This window comes from Hakea prostrata, chromosome 6 (assembly GCF_041222555.1).
Source record: "Hakea prostrata isolate BN-2017 chromosome 6, UWA_Hpros_2, whole genome shotgun sequence".
Taxonomy (NCBI): domain Eukaryota; kingdom Viridiplantae; phylum Streptophyta; class Magnoliopsida; order Proteales; family Proteaceae; genus Hakea; species Hakea prostrata.
Window position 1 is genome coordinate 13,775,280 of NC_142605.1, and position 7,057 is coordinate 13,782,336.

The 7,057-nt window shown below is 37.5% G+C and overlaps 1 non-coding gene across 1 annotated transcript; it reads left to right on the forward strand.

Moving 5' to 3' along the window:
* Positions 1-790: 790 nt before the first annotated feature.
* On the forward strand, positions 791-1,089 carry LOC149012289 (signal recognition particle RNA). Its single transcript, XR_016174257.1, has one exon.
* The last annotated feature ends 5,968 nt before the right edge of the window (positions 1,090-7,057 follow it).

Consider the following 7,057-nt stretch of genomic DNA (forward strand, 5'->3'; position numbering starts at 1 on the left):
TCAAAAATTCAGGATTAAGGGCAAATATTGGTATTTCACATATAGTAAGAGGAACAAAAGGGTCTATCTATAGGCAAATTTCAAAAATTAGGAGAGAGGGCAGGCCATAGGCCATGGCCACCTTGGCCTAGGATTTGGCCATGGCCTAGGATAGCTCCACTCCGGTCTGAGCATTGATAAAGTGAACTAAAAAAACTCATAGATGAATTCCTTCTAAATATATGGTGGAGAGGTATGGAGGAAAAAATTATAAGTTATATTATATCTAAAACACAAAGTATATTTTTATTGGATTAAAAAATAAAAATAAAAATAAAAACACCTTCCCAAGAGTTCATGGCGAAGTCAAAAAGCAAAAAAGAATTTTAACAATCATGAATTGGAAAAATAGTAACTAATAAACCCAATAGAAAAAAGAATAAAATACTCAAAAGAAAAGGAAGAAGATAAAACTTGATAAGAAAAATAAGATCGGTAACCTTTTTGATAAGTTCATGGGGAAGTCTAAAGTAAAAGTAGAAAATAATAATAATAATAATAAAATCTAGAGAATCATGAACATAAAAAATGGCTATTGTTTAGAAATAACTTTCAAGTCAAAAAATCGAGTAAAGAATAAAATATTCTTGTCCCAGTGAGTCATTAAAAAAATAAAATATTCATATTCCAATTTCCAAAGTCATCATCTAGAACGTAATTTTTAATTCACATGCCTTGGTTTTTAGTCCCACATTGAAAAACTCCCGAGATGTTTGCCTCTTTATAAATCTAAGCTCTACCATCATATATTGCCGAGCTCAGTAACGTGAGCTTGTATCCAAGTGGGGCATTTAGGTGATTGAATGTTGGTCCAACTCTTGTTGGGTTGGGTTGATAGGTGCATCAATTGGTTTGCCCTCTCCAAGTTGGGAGTTGAGCTTTGTAGCTTGGGCGAAGGCCTAGGCTTCATGGTTCCTAAAGTGGAGGGTAATGCACCAGGCTGGCTTCACAGAGCAGTGAGATCTCGCTCTTGACGGTGGAAGGATAACAAATCGACGTACCTTCAGCCCAGGTGCCCCAAGAGATGGTCCCAATCAAACAATCACCTTTTTTTATACTCAACAATGATATACACCTTTATTAGGTAATAAGTCAATTATATTCTTCTAGCAAATAATTCAAAACATGGAAGTTTTGAATCCATGTCAAGCAAGTTTTGAATCCATGTCAAGCCTCTGCATCTCTTCTTAATTCATGACATGTAGAAAAAGGCCGCCCCTCTATTTGACCAAATACCTGCTTTTTAGCTACAGATGTTGTGATGATTAATTCCACACCCTGCCTTATAACCATGGTTAATTCCATACATCTTCTAAAAGCTTCAAATCGACGCTTGCACCATCAAACATCACAATTGTCATTGGTAAGATATCAAACCCCTCATTTGCAATTGTTATTCCCAATATTGGGCTTGAAGGCTCCTTGTTGTCACGTTTTTCTTCGATAATGTTATGGCCACTCAAGGGCGGAACCAGGATTCAATATTGGAGGGGGGGAAAGAATGGAAGTCCAGATTGGGGAAACATCAATGGTTTTTCGCCACACATAGTGTGGGTCCTTATAAGACCCATTGGGGGTCCCACCTATGAATTATTTTATTATATTAAGAAATACTCACATATATTTTGTGGGGCCCACACATATTTAATAAAAATAGGTAAATTATTGATAATGATTTTTTTTTTCAACAAGATATAGGTAAATAATTCACAAAATTTACCTATTTCAGTATAAAAAAATCAAATAGATTATCTATTTTGTACTGATGCAAATTTACCTATACCTATTTAGGCTTCAACCCTAAAAAGTCAGATGCAAACCAATTTTTTTTTTTTTTTTTTTTTTTAAGGTAAGAGATGCAAAACCAATGGTACTTAGTTACCTTATTAACTAAAGACATTTTATTATTTTATTTATAGTATAAAATCAAATAGAAAAAATTGTAAACAAAATAAAGAAACAAAGAATATAAAATCAAATAAAGAATAACAAAAAAAAAGAAAAAGAAAAAAAGAGACGATAAATAAATTGAGAAAGAAAAAGTGTATCTAATTGTGGGGAACATCTTTTCCCAAATTTTCTTTAACCCACGCTTATAAAAAGGAAGAATAAATAGGAAAAAAAAAGAGGAGAGAGGAGATATGAGAGAATAAATAGGGATTGAGGAGTAAGTTTCTAATTATAAATGACATTTTGAATATCTAATAAGATTTTTTTTTCAAAAATTTCCTTTAATCCACGTTTATAGAAAGAGATGAGAATAAATAGAAAGAAAAGATGAGAGAGAAAAAAGTGGGGAGAATAAATAGGAATTGAGGAGTTAGTTTTTAACTAGAGATGACTTTTATATTCATTATTTTACATTTAAAAATTGTTCTCAATATTGGGGGGGGGGCTGCAAATAGTGACATTTCACATGTGAGAAGAGGAAAAAGTGGGAAAATGAAGGAAATTAATATAAAAAATCCAAAAATTAAAGGAATTAATAAAAAATCCAAAAATCCACTGTCTTGATGCCTCCTTGGAATTTCAAAGCCCTCCGGGAGAATCAATAGTGTTGTCGTCGCCAATGCTATTGTTGTACTCTAGCCTTACTGAGTGGGGAAAACACCTCTTTCATTAAAGCTATCCCTTGTTCCTCCTCCATGCCTAATATGGAAACCCTCTTGCCTAAGTTAACACATACTACTAGCTCTTGTAATCCTTCCCTTCCTTCCATCCTAGGTCCTAGTCCTATATGCTCAACCCTACCTAGCTTGTGTACCTCTTTTGCAATAAACAATTTACTAACCTGCTCTACCCCTTACCTCCTTGCTTCATCCAGATCCTACCTCTATCCCTCCAAACCACTTACTTCACCACTCGATCTCCTCACTTGGTCCCCACCACCAACACCCTCCCCCCTCTAACTCAAGAATAATCCAACCTTCTCTCCCTAATGGGCCCCCACCTTCACCCCATTTAAGCCCATCCCTTAAACCCCACAATCACTTTCTTAGGCCTTATCACTAACTACCCACCCTCTCTTAATCCCCCTCCTTCCCTATCACCTTAGCCCACTCCCAGCCTCTAACCCAATGCCAAACATTGTCTCAACCTAAACCAAACCCCGACTATCATAGGTATGATTCCCTCTTAACTAGGCCTAAATCCTCACTCCCTTTTCCCACTTCACCTAAGCCCTTTCTAATCCCTCCAAACAAGCCTATATTTCTCCCTAGACATCTGGCCCACCCTACCCATTCCTACCTTCCCCCTCCCTCAGCCATTCTCTTCTTCCCCTTCATCTACTGTTTTTGACCTCCTCTGATTGTGGGCAACCTATCTTTTAAGTAAAATGGACCTCTCCCCATTGTGCAACAAGGAAAACCTTGGAGGCTTTGTTGTCACACCCCACCAGTCCGTATTAGTTCCGCCAGACAACCTGTGGGTGCGATCCGTCACAGGATCCTCAATTTTATCATCAATAATAAATGCAAGTAATAATAATCATAAGCAATAACAAGTTCAAATCATTAATTAAAAAGGATTACAGGAGTCCAAAATACTCCAAAGAAATGAATAAAAAAGAAGAATGAAAGAAATCAAGTTCCAAAATTTATCGAGTTCAGTCGAAGCAATAAATAAACTAAAGTAGTTTTATTCTAGTAACTCGCTGCTGGGCTATAGCCTTTGCTTCAGTTTTTAGCAATATAGGGAATTCTCCAGCTTTGCTACAAAGCCTTCTCAAAATCCCGAGCGATCTGTCGTCACTGGGTGCTATAAGCGCATTCCATCCATCTGCAGGAGGTTTCATGACATGCATCTCCGTCTCCCATTGACGATACCACATTCTCTTCATAGGAGTTGCTCCAATCATACAGAACCCCACCTGATTAGGTAAACCCATCTATATAATATAATGTAACGTACAAAGAAAAGGAATGAGTTCGACAAACTCGATAAGGAAAACACTTCTCACATGCATATCGACAACATATCCAAGTAAGCATATATGTAATGAATGTTATGCAAATATATGAATGCATCTAGAATCTAACTATGCATATATGTAATGAATATAGCCTTTGCTTCAATTTTAACAATATAGGGAGTTCTTCAGCTTTGCTCCAAAGACTTCTCAAATTGCTGAGCGATCTGTCTCCTTCTCATCGTCAATGAGTGCTATAAGCGCACTCCATCCATCCATAGGAAGTTTCATGACATACATCTCCCTCTCCCACTGATGGTACCATATTCTCTTCACAGGAGTTGCTCTAGTCATACGGAACCTCTCCTGATTCGGTAAACCCATATGTATAATATAATATAATGTAACATACAAAAAAAAGGAATGAGTTCGGATGAACTCGGTAAGGAAAACACTTCTCACACACATATCGATAATAGATCAAAGTAAGCATATATGTAATGAATGTTATTTGCCATATATGTAATGAATGTTATGCAAATATATGAATGCATCTAGAATCTAACTATGCAAGTCTCTACATGGTTGACATGCTTTAAGATATAACACCAGCCCTCCTCTGGGTAGGTCTAGTCACTCTGATCCAACACAGATTGGTTACCTCTTTTAGGATTCTGAGTAAAGGGGTTCAGTCCTCGTAAATCAACCATGAATGAGGGTTTAGGTCAACACACTCTTACCATGACCATTGGCATAAGTACTGGCGCATGTCGGGGTTTCTAATCCAATGCAAGGTCATATGGTAACATACTACATGTAGTCCAGATACTTCCCATATGGCACCAACCAACTCGGTTCAATATTTTTCCCTACTTAGGAATGAGAACTCTCACGAACTGGCTACCGCTGTTGGACTCCATTCCCTAACCCTATGGTCATCCACATATTGTTGGGGCGGATGCTCTCATGACACCTCACGACTTCCAACTGCTCCTTGGATATCTATAAGCCCAAACCCTAACATATGCAACCGTACCAATGCATGATCAACAGTGGACCATTGAATCTCCGCATGGAATGGTTACCGCTGTAGGATGAAACTGAGTCACGTTACTATTATCACAGATCATTCGGTTTCAATTCCCCTACCAAAATAATAGTAGCATGTATGGGTACCTAGCCATGCAATCTAGACTCCCTAGATATGTCATCCAACAATCATAGTAGTGCTAGGCATCAGTAAGCATGTGTCCCATACCACAACCCTCTGATATCCCAAGCAATCGATACCCTTCCATCATAATTACATCACTTCATCAACCATTATATCATAACCATTCATTCTATATCACAAAGTGATAAACTACACATAACATCATCTGCAACATACATTCAACTACTAATTAATGAAATATACAACTACAACAAGTTATAAGAGCAATGATACATGTAAGAATTAAATAGTTCATTATAAAACATATCATCGCATATATATAAGAATGTGTCCTTACCTGTAAATATGTAAAAGCTTACTAAAATGCAAGTAGACCTCACCCACAACAATTCCAGAGAACCTCAGCGATCACCTAAATATAGAGATGCAAAAATATATAGAAGACATGAGTCAAATCAGAGCAAAGACCAACTTCACAAAGCTACTGTGACCTAGCGTGTTGCTTGGGGCGGTTGGCTGGGTCAAGCGACCACCCCTGTTCCGGGACTACTTCTAAGTCCAAAATTTCGACTTTTGATCTCCTAATTTTAATCCGATTTTGGGAATATTTAAATCTGAATTTCGTCCTTAAGGAGCCTACAACACAAGCACGAAACAAGACCCTAAAATTCTAATGATTCAATATTTAAATCATCTCCTCCAATTAAATCTATCCTTAATTCGAATGCAAGGATCCATTTTTGAATAGGATCTAATCAAAATCACTGACGGGGAATAGAATCAACACAATTAACTAACCATCAAGCCAAGGGGAAGTAGATCCACTCCATTCAAAGGGATGAGGAAAGAATATAGAGAGTGTGGGATCACTTACCTCCACTTGACTTGCAAATCTGACAAAGGATTGGATCTTCTTCACAAACTACGCTTCTCTCACCTTCCAAGCATGTGTTCTCTCGCCTCCTAACTATCCACAGCAAAAATCCCGAATAGAATAATGCGTAAAAATGTCGAGGTTTGCTATATATGGGACTCAGGGGCGAATTAGGATAAAAATCCCGCAAGTAGACCGGCAGTGTTGCTTGGGGCGGTTGATTGGTCAATCAACCGCCTTAAGCAACCACCCCCTAGTACTTTTCAGGACTTGGGTGCTTTGCTCAAGGGGTTGATCCCCAACTCAAACCTAACCCTATACAACATGTGGGGAGTTTTTACTTTGGTTTTGGACATCTTCAAACACACCCTGAATCTGACTGGTGATCCACTTTCCTAGTAAGGCAGGTTCTTCATCAGTAGAATCCATATCCATGGACTCAGGGTACGGATAATGGACTTCAATCCGGATACTCCACAAGTTATTCTAGCTGGACTTCGGGTTATCGGACCTGCAATATGGATCCCGGGTTAGAATTACGGGGGTTGTTACATTTGTGATTGAAACCCCTACCTTTTCGTATGTCTTGGACCACGATGGTTACAGGAGAATGAATTGTATTACCAAGTGGCATTTTTAAGCTATGGATATTTTCTTGATGATTTCAAATCTCTAACAAAGAAGAAGAAAAAGAAGGGAGAGAAAAACTAAGACTATTTTACCGAATTTTACAATTTTCCTTTAGTTCAAAGTATACACTCTCTATGATGGTTGCAAGAGAAACTTATTGCCTTTTATTGAGCATGTATTTTCTTTGTTTTAGCGGGCTTCCCTTCTCTTCCCCCCCCCCCTCTTTTTCCCTTTTTTGGTCAATGAATAAATTAATCATCAAGAGAGAATAAAATATTTATGTCTGAGAGTCACGATTTAGAAGCTAATTTTAAAGATAAAATAATCATCTTCCATGCTTTACTCTTCAGTCAACGTTTAAAAACTAATTTCTAATTCCTATGCCTTTATCTTTAGTCCTACATCGTAAAACTTTCAAAATGTTTGCCTC